Source organism: Cupressus sempervirens, chromosome 9 (assembly GCF_028749045.1).
Source record: "Cupressus sempervirens isolate cs-2001-9-10 chromosome 9, ASM2874904v1, whole genome shotgun sequence".
Classification (NCBI taxonomy): Eukaryota; Viridiplantae; Streptophyta; class Pinopsida; order Cupressales; family Cupressaceae; genus Cupressus; species Cupressus sempervirens.
Window position 1 is genome coordinate 494,513,821 of NC_143126.1, and position 14,617 is coordinate 494,528,437.

Here is a 14,617-nt window from a genome sequence, read left to right on the forward strand (position 1 = left end):
CAAAACTATATAAAAAGCTCTCCACTTCAAACAAGGTATTTCTCATGAAGTGCTTATTTAATATGAAGATGACAAAAGGTGAATTTTTTGTTGATCATTTAAATGAGTTTAATATGGTTACCATTCAATAATATTTCATAAATGTTAATTTTGATGAAGAAAATAGGGCTCTCTTGATTTTACTTTCTTTGCCTAAAATTTGGAATGACATGGTAATGGTTGTGAGTAATTTTGTCTCTAGATCTAATACCCTAAAATTTGATGATGTGATTGGTGTTCTTTTGAGTGAGGAAACTCGAAGGAAAAACTCAGGTGGATCTACATTAATAAGTTATTTGAACACACAAAGAAGTGGCAAAATGATTGAGAGAGGAAACAATTCTAGAATCATGAGAAATTGTTAATATTTGATAGCTTTTGTCAGATAAACATATGTTAAATATATGAGATAAGAAATTAATATAATAAATATATATTATATATATATGATTAAATATATTATTATATTAATTATCTAATTAACAAATAGACATTTCCCTTTGTCTATTCATTTACCTATCCTCAATATATATCTAAAGAGGATGTTGCATTTGGAAAGCTCATACAAAATATCATGGCAATGTTAATACATTTGCAATAGATCCTAGAAAATCAAAATGGTATCAAAGCCAGGTTGCAAATGTAAAAATGGATTGTTGAAGATATGCGAAACCACACAAGATGTAATCATGTTCACTCTACAATATCTATCTATCATAGTAGATACGAAGGATATTATTATAAGATTTCATACATATATCAGGAGGTTCATATATGCTTAAAATAGTCGAAAATCATAGGGAAACAAGAGAAATGATAATTACAAATACTCTAAAGGGATATGTTGGTAAAATTTCACTAATACATTTGGCATCGATTTGCGACGGCTAAGTGTCGCAATTGCGACAACAATGTGTCGCCATTGTGACGGTAGTAGACGTCGTTGTTTTTTAGTTGCAAATTATGATGTCTATCCTTAGATGTCGCAATTTTGATGCCTATCCGTCACAATTTCACCATTCTAACCTGGCATGGCTCCCGTTGCAATGCATGCGGATCCCGTCGCAATTCTGATGTCTTCCCCATGCATTGCGATGGGGTGGCATCGACATCTGCCCACAGGTTCGCTAAGGCGAGAGCCTTTCTAGTTCTTTCGTGGGCATCTCACTTGCGATGGCCTTGGAAAATTGTGATGGGGACGCGATGGTTCTAGCGGTGCAGTAGCACTGGTGTCGACCCTGTCGATTGTCGCAATGTTTCCAAATGGGTCGCAATTGCGACGCAGAGTCAAGAATTGCGATGATGTCACTATGCATGCGATGCACATTTCGTCGCAATGCGTGGGCGAACATCGCAATTGCGACGTCCGCGGTTAGCAATATGGCAGAGCCACTATGGCGACGATGCTAACTACCATCGCCACCACAGCGGCCCCGCCACAAGCATGATGCATCATGGGGCATATGAATTCATATGCCCCCCAGGTGATAGAAAACATGCATTCTTTCCAAATGACAGCAATCTCTTTTAGTGTTGCAGGTGTAAACAAGATATCCCAACAGGTAGAAAATTTGTCAAATGTCAATTTCATTTCAGAAAGTCTAGAAAAGAACACAAGTTCTGGCCAGTCATGCAGTAAATCCAAATCATGAGCAGATCATGGTGCATTATGCTTGCGATGAGGTCGCTCGCGTTGCCGCCACAATGGCCCCACCGCAAGCATGATGCATCATGATCTGCTAATGATCTGGATTTACTGCATGACTGGCCAGAACTTGTGTTCTTTTCTAGACTTTTTGAAATGAAATTGACATTTGACAAATTTTCTACCTGTTGGGATATCTTGTTTACACCTGCAACACTAAAAGAGATTGTTGTTGTTTGGAAAGAATGTATGTTTTTTGTCACCTGGGGGGCATATGAATCTTGTAAGTGGTTTTCCTTTGGATGTCCAATGTTCAATGACACCCTCTTCTTTAGTTTGGAGCCATTATACTGAGATTCAGACCCACCTGCTGTTTGAATGCTAGTTTTCTTATCTTGTATATAGAATAGCATGTAAGCTTTCTAGGAAAGCACACTTTTCTCACTGACTGAATAGACCTAGAGTACAAAATGTCATAAGAATAACTTCAATCAGTCTAAGCAACTTCAATATAATTAGTGTTACCAAATAAAGAAAAGGTTCTACATAAAATTGTAGCTCTTTTGTGTATCCTGTTATACACAAATTATAATGAGTTTGCTCCACAAAATTAAACATGTCTTCACAACTATAGCAAATGTATACCTGATTATCATCTAAAGCATGCCAGATGCCTGTGGATGAACGAATAAAGCAAAAATAATGACCAGAATGTGTGCTCCAGCCATCATGAACAAGAACACCATAAAGAGTGTTCTTAAAATTGCCCTCCTCTGATTGATCAATAGACAAAGAAACTAGAATATCATTCAAATGTGCAATATTTATTAAAAAACCAGTAGATATTACAAAAACTATATTATTAGATTCCACTAAAACCAGGGGATGTAACAAAGAACCTTTTGAGGCACCTTTTTTGTTAGTCGATCTGTTCGATATCTACTCGTATGACATACAGGGCATTGTGTTCCAAATTCATGTTCTTTATAATATATAATATGATCATTGGGACAAGCATGTATTGCTTCATACTCCATTCCAATATCTTTCATAACAACAGTTAATTCTCGATATGAGCGAGGTAGAATATTTGATGATGGTAACAAAAACTCGCCTATTAATCTACAACAAAAAATATAAGTTGTTAATATAAACAATATTAGTGGTACATTATTCACCCTTTGTTAACTATCAAGACATATATGACATACCTTAACATACATGACATTTTTATGTTGAATAAACCATTCATAACCTTCAAGTTCAACAACAACAATACAACAGAGAGAAGAGTTGTTTGGGAGTCTTTGTATAGGGGCTTGTATGCCTTCTGAAGTAGAGGTACATCGAGGCTATCATCATCATCATCATCAAATACGCTTGGACTAGATGTGTCACGGATCAATGTATTTATACCATCCTCTTCAATTGTGTTTTCTGGTGCATGATCGTCATCTTCCATGGGATCATTATCTTCACCTTGGATATTTGCACCTCCATGTTCCTCCACTTTGAAAACCATATTCTTCGGATTGTTGTGGTTCATATCATGTACTTCCCTAGGAAGATCAACCTATATAAAATTGATTAACATAAATAAACCATGATCATCAACTCATCATCAAGTGATTTCATATGTATATAAATTGTTAAAATGATATAATGAACGACTTACCAGTGGATGATAGTCATGCCCCCCTTCAATGTGACCATTCTCCCTACAATGTCTCTTAACTGTTTTGATTAGCAGTATTCTATGGTTTAAGCCCTTACAAATATTGCAAGGACAATAACATTTTCCATCACCTTTTCTTTTCAACTTAGACCACAATCTAGCGATTGTCTCCCTGTTTTGTTCTTCACTTATATTATCTAACATGATCGTTCTTTGCAGGAAGCAAAAATTGGGCTATGAAAACTTCGGTCTACAACTTTCACAAACTAAGAAAAACTGTCAAAAGTACACAAATCTTCTTAGACCTAGCTAAATACTTTAATATTTTAAAAATACTTTCTTTGACTTTATTCCTAAGATTATTTGTAAAACTTTGACCAACCGCCTGAAGGTCTTATTTCAAGAGACCTTACAACATTAAGCCACTAAAAGCAATTTCAAAACATATAAGCTAAAAGTCTAGTCAAAATATACATTAGAATAAAAAAAAACAATTTTCATACCTGAGCGCGTGGCTATAACTCGTGCAACGGCCTTCTTGCTTAGCTGTAGAAGCTCTCTAGCAATCAAATTATACAAACTACAAGGCCTAACAAAAATTTCAAAACATATAAGCTACAAGTCTACTTAAAATATACATTAGATTAGATTCAACAATAGCAAGCAATGTTATTTAGAATTAGATTCAACAAACCTTAGCAGTGTAAATAGCCATCTCCTCTAAACTGGACTCCAGACACGAGGGGGCATTCACATACTCTTCCCTTAAAGGTATCCTGAAGAACAAAAGCCACTATTCGTGAGTTTTTGAATTGCACCTCGAGATGAATGAAGCTTAAAAGGAATGAAAATTGTTTTCATACATTTAAATCAAGATGTAATATTTATTCATAAGTATATACCTTGCAAGCACTTAAAATTGTTGTTATATGTGTTGCGGGAAAAGAAGAAGTTTATACTTATGTGTATAGACGCACTTCCTGTATGCGATCCAAAGCTTGAATGTTATCAAGTGTGTCCAATGATGGGGAGAGACCTCCATGCAAGAAGAAGATCTGCAATGAAACAAAAGAAAAGAAAATTTTCTTATAGTAAGAACAAGTTTGTTGTGCTGCACAGGGTACCAACAAAATAGTGTATAATATTTTTTTCTTTACCTGGCTTTCAATTCAGCATGAGAGCCTTTAATAGAAAAGTCAAGTTGATAACATATTTAACAAGAGCTGCAAGGCAACATAGTTCCTGCGTAAGTCCAAGAAAATGTGTGAGGATTGACATAGATTTGCGTAAGTCCAAGAAGATGTGTGAGCATTGACATAGATTTTGTGAACATTTTCTATGTAATGAAGATTTTACTGCAAATGGAATGAACCTAGGGGTCAATTGGTAAACTGATTATTTGTATCAAATGATGTAAAATTGAAACTAAAACCATTTCAACTGGCCACGCCACTCATGGATTGTTCCTCCATATGTTATAATACTTTCATCATATATCACAAATATGAAATAGAATATGTAGCACAATAAAATAAAGTATTAAAAGATAGTGTCTAAATGTAATTAAATATATGGAACTGGTTATAAGAATCTGTACAAATCAATCAGAATGGGTTGAAATTAGTGCATCTTACTTCAGCATTTCATGTAACATAGCCAAATCCAAAAGAAATCTCGCAGACAAACTACCTGGGATTTATAACCTTTATCTTCCAATATCCAATGGCTCCTTATAGGCGTTAATACAAAGAAGCCAATTGTCAAAAACTGTGGCAGTGATAAACATTTTGAAAAATAAAATTGTATTAGGTATACATAAAAAACAGTGAAGAATGGTGTAGACTTGTAGCTAGAAGATAACAAAGTGAAAATTGATGAGCTCTTTGTTATCACCCACCTCAACTCCAAGTGTCAAATGTCAGTTGTAAGTGCAATAATGCAAGTTTTCATCTGTGTAACTTGTTTTTCTGCTACAGTCAATGCTGATACATCTTGCTTTAACATAAATAGATTAGTCACCAAACAAATTATCAAGAGACCCTATGGTCATCGTCATGATTATTTGCTAAGACAATTTCAACATCAAAGCCTCTAATATGAATATAGAGGATCATAACTAGATCCCATATGATTGTCATAGAGTGAGATCTAAAACATTGTGATTCAAAAAACATATACAATCTCTTCTAGAAAAAACATCAAGTAAAATCTTGGATAGCAAAAAAATTGTTATGTATAACAGAAAGTTGTTTTTTAAATAAACTTAAGCAATTTTTAATTTACCAAAGTTTTTGCTAAGCCCACATTTGCCAACTGTGTAAGGAACTTCATATGATGCTGCAAGGAATGTGTTGATGAAGCCAAAAAATGTGATTTTTTGATTAATCACTAATTGCCAACGTTCATGATTATGTAATTGTGAAGGACATGTCTGAATTGTTGCTACTCTGATTTACAATCAATTTTCATCCTATCATTGTGAAAAATGGTAGTGTGATGTTGCTTGTATTACAAAAGGGATGTTGCTTGTCAATCTTGCTGAGGGTACTGACCCCAAATCCCTATAAGGGACATTGCCTCTTGACCCTTTTAGGTGCTCCATCCCTAAACTTGTGCCAACGATTGTCCCCAAATCAACCCTTGCTAACCACCATCCCCAAATCAAGATCCTAGGTCCCACCCTTCCCAAGACTCTAAAGGAACATAGATTTTTTTGCAACTTTGTACTTAGTTTTTAGGTTGACTTCATACAAAGGAAATTGTAATTGAAAACTATCAACAATTAGTTATCATTTATACAGTGTGTAGTATGTATTGTGCAATACAATTTAATCAAATACAATATGAACATAAATAAGAAAAAATGTATCTCATAGTTTATGGAATAAGCTTTCATTTTATTTTATTTTTGTATCTCTATTCTATAAAACCATGTTTTGTTAATTTTTTCATCTTTATTTTATGTGTGTTGAAAATATGATTTTTTCTTGATTGATTTGTGATAGTTCGATAATTTCTGAATCTGTTGGTTTGCCTTTTTTTTACTAAGAAGATTTTTACTACTATGGTAGATAGTAGGAAACCACTGCAAACTTTCGTTTACATAAAATATAATGCCATGATCAATAATGTTACAGGCTCTTTTAAAAAGAGAGAATTACAATTAACTCTTGAAATGAGCTGGCCTATTACAATTAACTTTATCAATGTGCTGGACTATTAAAATTTTGATTGGAATTACACGATATAACAATGCACTTGCAGTCTGGTCTATTGCAAATTGACCGCTGTTTCCAAAAGAATATGTTGCATTTTATTCCATTACATAGAATATGATACTGTGAGCCTGCATTCCCTTCCAAAAACCGCACTGTATTATGGTTATGGCACACAACTCAGGAATTTAACTTCAATTCTTTTTGCATCTTTGCTGCTCTTCTAGAAAAAAATGATATTGCAAATATATAACCATGCAGCTCAAGACAAAATTGTAAACCTGCTACATTATAGAACCCGTTGCAACCATACAAACTCAACAAGAGAATCATCCATAGGAAAATGTAGGGCTATTGTGCCTCCTACTAACATTCCTCAGGGTGAACTAAAGCAATAACCAACTCAGATCACCTTGAAAAAAGAAGCAACTAGGTTACCCCCAAATTTTCTCAACAATTGGGTTGCTGCCATCAAGCAAACCCATAGTTAAAGAAAGCGGTCAGACCAACCATCGACCGAAAAGCATACAGCAACACCATCAACGACTACCCAAAAATAAGATCCTATATGGACAAACAGATATCATCCATCTATCTACAAAAAGATGCTATAGATGAGACAGTGTAAGTCAGATATAAAGAGGAAATGTTCCACTTGGAGCCAAATTGAGGGCCAAGTAATATTTACACATCAGAAAACTAGATACAAAACATATATAAACAAGTGCCATGTTGAAATATCTATATTTCTCAACCCATGTAGTGAACATCACTCATTGCTCCTTTCAGGCTTTTTGTCAACCAAATGGTTGTTTCTCTTGGGGAGACTTTACCACATCCAAAAGGCCTCAAAACTATGCCAGGTTCTTCTAGTCTCTGCTCTTGGAGTAATTGTGCACTAAGCTCTAGCAAGCCTTCAAGAGCTTTTTCTCTTTGTTGATATGATTTAAGATCTATTCCTCCTTTTACTCATTTTTGAGAATAATCAGAATCTCTGCTGGAGGTTGAGGTTTTCTTAAGGTGCTGATCTGCAATATGATGGCCAGTAACAGTTGTTCCCATGGGAACTGATAGGACATCTAGATCATTATTGTTTGCATCTAAAAATGAATTCACATATGTTCTTCCTTGCAGCAAGCTGCTCACAGTTCCTCTCTCTGACTTAGCTTGATCTGTACCAACTCGAAAAGCACTGTGTCTAATTACATGAATAACATCATTGAAGGCTGGTTTCACGTGAACAGAAGCAGGAGCTTTTGCATTGATCTAGATCGTGCACTTCTCTTGTGTTCTATCATAGTTTGCATCATCCCTATCTGAACCTAAGCTTGATGAGGTGGACCTTTCTAAATGCAATCCATATGGGCTACTCTCTGCTCTCAAATGATAACTTTCTTCTCCAAGAATGTCTAAGTGAGTACCCTTAACACACTGTTTTGCAGCGGGTAGCAAATTTTTAGAAGGGGCTATGGAGAACTCCGCAATTCGATCAAGTCTGGGTGCATTAACTGATACATCAGGAGACTGCATAGCTCGAAGCCCTGAATATTTTTTTCTGTCAGAATACCACAAAGTGGCAGCTTTAGAAACATAAGGTGACTTATTAGTTGCATCTTCTGGAGTAAGGTTTGATCTCTCAATGAGTGCTTCAATTCTTCCAAATGAAGATGCTAATGAGCGTGAAGTTAAAGAAGATTTTCGTGGCCTAGGTGTTACAAATTCATTGTTAACAGATTTTACTTTAGGTGTTCCATTCTGAGGACTGTTAGTAATGAATGTAGGCTGTGAAACTGATGGCTTTTTTGGTAGGGGCAAGGAGGCCCTACGACTAGAAATACCTGGAGTTGAACCTGGTACACAAGATGGACGTTGAGATTGTTTTGTGTGTGAATATTTACCATCCAATTTTGGTGTCAAGACAACTCATGGTGAAGGTTCTCCATAGGGTAGCTGTCAAATTTATGACTCAAGTTAACATTACAGTTAAGATAACAAAAGAAAATTGTAGAAATAATAAGAATTTGGAACTTATAGATTGCTTGCCTTGAGTAAGATGTGCCTTCTTTACAGAATCTGTTTTTACTCTAGGAGTGGGGAAAACTCGATTAGGGGTCCGAGGGCTTCCCACTCCAACAATCTCTTTTGCAAGTCACTTTGTTGCATTTGCAGGAGAGCTTTTCTTATGAACCATGGGGTGCTTTACTTCTTTATTTCTATCTACAAGACTTTTCAAATTTTCTGCAAGAAAGCTATGGCCACAATGCCTATCCAATGGAAAATCCTTTGAACACAAATTTGATTCCTCTGGTTCCTGCACAGTTGAATATTTATTTAAAAAAACCTTCTTGGAAGATTTTGGTAATTCCTTTCTTGTGTATGACCATGTACCTTCACTTCCAATGTTATGCGAAAGGCTATCTTGCAATGCACTATCTCTAGCATTCACATAATCACGAAGGGGCCTTACTGGACAAGTTAGATCACTATTACTGGAACCTTCTCTATCACAACTGCTGTTGCTTTCATCTATATTTTCCTGTTCAAGATGGTATCCACCCCTCAAGACCCTATCTGGGGTCGAACAGTGAACAAGGCCAAAATGTGTCCTGCCTTTAGCAATGTAAGGCTGAAAATGAGGATGCCTTAAGTTAGATACTATAGACCTTCGCAATGAGGGCCATACTTTCATAATTATGCTAGATATATAATACCACTACATTTCTGTGTAAGATACATGCAACCAAATGTACTTTCTATTACTGGCCATTTTGTGGACTTAGGGCCTTTCATTTCCAATGAAAATAATGTTCTATTATTACTTTTATACTTGAATTAATGAATATTGAGCAAGGATTTTTGAATTTTATTCATTATATGAACATTTAAACTTGAATCTTGATCTCATGTAATGGGATACTTGTAACAATTTTCCAACTTGTATCCCAAATTTTTAATATATAGTCGTAAATCTGTTGCTACCATCCTACCATAATGGGCTTCGGGAGTGAGATCTTACCACCCAAGGCTATGCAAAATAAAATAAGCTTTGATGCATTGGACTATGAGGAACAACAAATTTTCATGGATTTAGCATGTCTTTTTGTTGACAAATCGAAGCACACTGCCATGGAAGTACGGGAGGCATCAGCATGGAGCTCTCGGCATGCAATGGAAACACTTAAAAACAAGTGTCTTGTTCAAGAAATGAAAGGGCATTCATGAGAAACATTAACAGTTATAATGAGAATGCATGACCATCTTTGGGACATGGGAAGATAAATTGCAAATAGCTTGAGCCTAGTGAACCATAATACAATTGCCAAATTAATTTATCTCATAAAGGTTGATATTTTGCAATTTTCTTTGGTCAAATGTAGATTGCCATATTGTTGTCAAGACCATAATGTCTTATGACATTTAAACTAGAACCTGATGTTACTGAATGTTAATGTCTTGTGATGTTACTGGAGAAGGATGTGCAAAAGACATGCAGAAGAATGCGTAGAGCTCATTGGCAAGAGCCTCTCGCCAAACACAACAAAAGCTCACCAGCCCCAATTGCTGATGTGAGGAAAACAAAGGATTCATTAAGAACTAGTTTTATGGCCTCTTTCTTCTCTGCGTGTACCAAGGTTGAAGTATCTAAAATGAAGAGTGTGAATGCAAAATATGTTGATAATTCCTCATAGTGCAAACACATTCGCCCACCACGACGTCCACTTGGGGGTGATCATGACAAGTTAAAACATAAGGGAGAAACATCTTCTATCACTGTAAGATAAGCATCCAATTATGGTGCAACCACATGGATTGTTGAAATAAAAGCAGTGGAAGAACTATAATTTGTTGGCATTTAGATTGCTCTCCTGTTCATGGGAATTAAAATTTGTTTGCCTGTAAGTTGCTTTCTAATTCAGGTGTATTCCTACTACCATAGATATTTTGTGCCTATAAATTGAGAAATATACTGATTTGGGGCTAGTTTGTTTAATCAAAAAGTGTTTAATATGGAGGAATTTAATGATCTCTAAGGTTTTCCAAGATTCTCAAATTACCAACAAAGTAAAATTCCTATTATCTAAGTAACCAGAAATGTGTCCTCCATCTTAAAGAGAATTATTGGTCACCAACTTCTAATCTCTATATTTTCAGCCTTAGGAATGAATTTGATGTTTCATTTTTCACAATTATTTGAAGAGAAGTAGTTATATAAGCTTCATTATATACCTACAAAATGTTGAGAGCAATTGTGTCCCATAGAATTATAATAGGCATTGAAATGATAGTCAACATAAAATGTAACAAAAACTTAATTTGGCCACAACAATCATCACATGGCCACATAGCGTAGTGGATTAGCGCGTTTGACTTCTGATCAAAAGGTCGTGGGTTTGACTCCTACTGTGGTCGAGTTTGTCAAAATGAATTTTATCATTTCATTTTTGACATGTTTCTCAAAGTTTGCTGCAAAATGCGAGCACTGCTCTGCTTTCTGTGAGTTTAAAGCTCTTCTTGTAGCATGGTCTTAGGTGACACTATCAATATGGCTCTTTCCTTATCTTTTGCAACTAGTTTTCTGAATGACTAGAGGATTGTTTTAAAATGTTTATGTTACCATATATGCGAAGGTAGTGATAGTGAAATGCATATTGATGTTTGTTCATCTGTACATATTCATAGATATATGCCATATCTTAATAGAACAATTGTTTACCCTAAATATCTACTAAAAGGCATCTTGTCTACCTCTTTTGCTCTGCAGTCGTTAAAAGACTTGAAGGAGCTCAAAAATTTGGACATTGAAATGAATGGGCATGTTTTTGATCCTGAAAAACATGGAGAATAAAGGAGTAATGGGTTTATTTGTCTTACACCTTGCCGATGCGCATCTCTGCCTGACCCTCTGAATGCCTCGAGTTTGCCTGAATGCCCCTCTCAATGCTGCTAAAGTGATCTCCTGCACACGTTCCTTTCCTTTTAGAAGAACCCTATGTTGTGTGATTTCATTTAAATGAGGGTTTTTGGCTTTTTTTTTCTCTTATATCCTGTTGGCATCGCAATTGCGACGCTTGTCATCACAATTGCAACGACATCGGGCTAAAATTGAAAAAAAAAGCCAAAACCACATTACCTTTTCTTGCCGTTGCAAATTAACGTCACAAATTGACCCCTAATGTATTAGTGTGTTCCAAATCAAAGTCGATGCTTGTGGCTTGTTTAGATAAATTTCTTGCAAACACACGGTCCCATTAAATGCAATGGTTGACATTATCTTCATCGTGAAGGTTTTGAAAATATTTATGAATATACAAAGAGTAACATTGATAAATTTTCGGAGGAATCCCTAGACTTAAAATAAATCAAATGGCTTATTTATAATGAAAAAATGGGGCAACAACTCTAACAGGGGTTGTACAAAAGAACAACTAAAAGAGGACATTAGCTCAAGTTTGCAAATTGAGGATTCAAAAGATAAGAGGAAAGTTGGAGATAGAATAGATGGTGTGATGATAGCCATATAAAGGAACTATTTTAAAATAAAAAAAGAATGTTAGTTCCCATTGAAAGAACACATATTTAGCAGAGATATCCATGACAAAGTAGAATTATATAATCTAGTAATAACCACCACCATCGATTGAAAGAAGGAGAGGACAATTCGATGATTTGATGATATGCATGCATATGAGCGTAGATGGAGCTTGATGACTAAAGTTTGTCTTCCCACTTCCACTAGTGGCATGCTTATTTTATTTTTAGCACCCATCTCTCCCTCACTATGCATCCATGGAGAATGAAAACACATGTGCAAAGAAGGGGACCACAAAGGATGGGAACAAATAATAATGATCAAAGGTAGTTGGATAGGTGGATGTTAAGTAATCAAATTAATTCAGTGCACAAAGTTAGAAATTTATGTGCTAAAATCTTATAGTATGAGGGATCCATTAAAAACGTGGGTCTTTGATCCCACCAGTAAGTTTGTTGATATTTGAAGTTTTTTCTTTGATATTATGGTTGAATCACATATTTTTACTTCATGTGATTTATTATTTGAGATTATGAAGTCAACAACTATACATATATGAACTCCATATATGCAAATATAATATGACACTAAATATATGGTGATTATATATATATATATATAACATATAGTTATCATTAGTTATGTATTACATATCTTAATTTATAAATGAGGACCTAGTTACGTGTAGTTTATAAATATTGAACTTCTAAGGAGAATATGTCACTTTAGGGGAGGTCATATATAGAAATTATGTATTATGTTATCTTAATTCTATTATTTAAAATAAAGAGAGATGTTATAATGTTATTGTTAGTAAATGACATGAGTTAAATTACTAACATTTGTATTTATATTTCTATATGCACTATTAGAGCTATGTGCCTTGATCTTTTCCTTTAAGAGTGTTATAGCACTAAAAAGAGGGAGACTGACATTTCATTTGAGGCAACCTTGAAAGAGAGGGAGTGAGACAGAGGATATGATTCAGTCAACCTTCAGTGATCTTGATCATATTGATCTAGAGGGAGTAAACCATGTTGTGATGGATTCTCTAGTGATTAATAAGTTATAGCAGTCAAGAGGACCATGATTCATGGATATACCTTATGACAATGTGATTTTAATGGGCCTACCCATTGTGTACATCATGAAGAAGTGATGACTTTCAAATGATGTCACTTGTATTTGGAGAAGTTGTTGTAAGGTGACAATCTTACAATAACTTGTATTATAAGATCAAATAAATTGAGTAAATGGTAAATGTCTTGCATCTCAACATTCTGGGAGACCATTACTTGGAGTATTTGGTGAATATCTTTGATATTCTAATATTCTTGATATCATATGTGATATCAAACCTTATTTTGAGTAATTAGTGAATATATTATGATGTTCTAGGAGACCAATACTCGTGATGTCAAATGTGATATCACACCTTATTTGAGTACTTGGTGAATATTGGATGTTGATATTCTAGGAGGCCAATGCTCTTGATATCAGATGTGATATCAAAACCTTTTGAGTACTTGGTGAATATCATTGATATTCTAAGAGCCCAATACTCATGATGCTGAATGCAATATCATATGGTGCAAAACTTTTGAAGTATCTAATGAGATATCCTTAAAATTTTGTAATACTACTAATGGTGTAATATTCATCTTTTATTCATCCTCCTTAGCTAAGAGGGAGTGTTAATGTTTGATAGCTTTTGTCAGATAAACATATGTTAAATATATAAGATAAGAAATTAATATAATAAATATATATTATATATATATTATTAAATATATTATTATATTAATTATTTGATTAACAAATAGACATGTCCATTCATCTATTCATTTACCTATTCTCAATATATATCTAAAGAGGATGTTGCATTTGGAAAACACATACCAAATATCATGGCAATGTTAATACATTTGTAACAAATCCTAGAAAATCAATAGAAATCAAGAGGAAAATTAAAGGGAAAGAGGTCTCAATCTAGAGGACCAAGATATTATTGCTACTGTGAGAAACTAGGGCACAAGAAAAAAGATTGTTGGAATCGAAAGAACAATTAAGGAGATAAAAAAATGGAAATAAGGAGGAAGATATGGTAAGTAACAAATCTAAAGAGGATGTTTTGCTTCTTTCTTTATAAGTGTTGATGATTCATGGGTTTTAGATTCTAGGGCTTCATTTCATGCTACTCCCCATAAAGGTTATTTTCTTGATTGTGTCCAAGGGGATTTTGGACTAGTTTATTTGAGGGATAATGAGCCTTTTTAGATTATTGGAAAGGAAAAAATTAAGATTAACTTATAAAATGGGAATTATTGGCTACTGCAAGAGGTAAGATACATTCCAAGATTGAGTAGGAATTTAATTTTAGTAGGGCAGCTAGGTGATGAGGGTTGCACAATTACTTTTAATGAAAAAAATTGGAAGGTTTCAAAAGGATCCCTTGTAGTAGTAAAGGGTGTGAAAATAGGCACCTTATATCTTTGTACAGATCATACTATTCA

The 14,617-nt window shown here is 34.6% G+C and overlaps 1 non-coding gene and 1 pseudogene across 1 annotated transcript; one reads left to right on the forward strand and one right to left on the reverse strand.

Annotated features, from left to right (window-relative positions):
• Positions 1-7,324: 7,324 nt before the first annotated feature.
• Positions 7,325-9,263, reverse strand: LOC149539494 (uncharacterized; annotated as a pseudogene).
• Positions 9,264-10,910: 1,647 nt separating this feature from the next.
• On the forward strand, positions 10,911-10,984 carry TRNAR-UCU (transfer RNA arginine (anticodon UCU)). The gene has a single exon. It is a non-coding gene; the product is annotated as a tRNA-Arg (tRNA).
• The last annotated feature ends 3,633 nt before the right edge of the window (positions 10,985-14,617 follow it).